This window comes from Phaethon lepturus, unplaced genomic scaffold, assembly GCF_000687285.1.
Source record: "Phaethon lepturus isolate BGI_N335 unplaced genomic scaffold, ASM68728v1 scaffold14920, whole genome shotgun sequence".
Classification (NCBI taxonomy): Eukaryota; Metazoa; Chordata; class Aves; order Phaethontiformes; family Phaethontidae; genus Phaethon; species Phaethon lepturus.
Genome location: NW_010514132.1, coordinates 7,303 through 7,788, shown reverse-complemented (window position 1 = coordinate 7,788; position 486 = coordinate 7,303).

Below are 486 nucleotides of genomic sequence, written 5' to 3'. Positions count from 1 at the left end.
ACAAACGTCCCTGCCACAGCGTGCTGTCCTTCAGGAACAGATGGCTCCAGCCTGGGTCCCCCGCGGGGTGATAAGTCCCGCCAGCAAATCTGCTCCAGCCTGGGCTTCCCACGGGGTCACAGCCTCCTTTGGGTATCCACCTGCTCTGGCATGCGGTCCTCCCTGGGCTGCAGGTGGAGATCTGTTCCAGCATGGAGCTCCATGGGCTTCAGAGGCCCAGCCGGCCTCACCATGGTCTTCAGCACAGGTTTCAGGGACATCTCTGCTCCGACTCCTGGAGCACCTCCTACCCCTCCTTCTGCACTGACCTGGGTGGCTGCAGAGCAGTTCCTCTCACATATTCTCAACCCTCTCTCCAACTGCAATTGCTGTCCCGTTTTTTTTCCCCCCCTTCTCAAATATGTTATCCCACAGGCGCTACCACCATCACTGATGGGCTCGGCCTTGGCCAGTGGCAGGGGCGGCCTTGTGGCGGCGTGGGCGGCG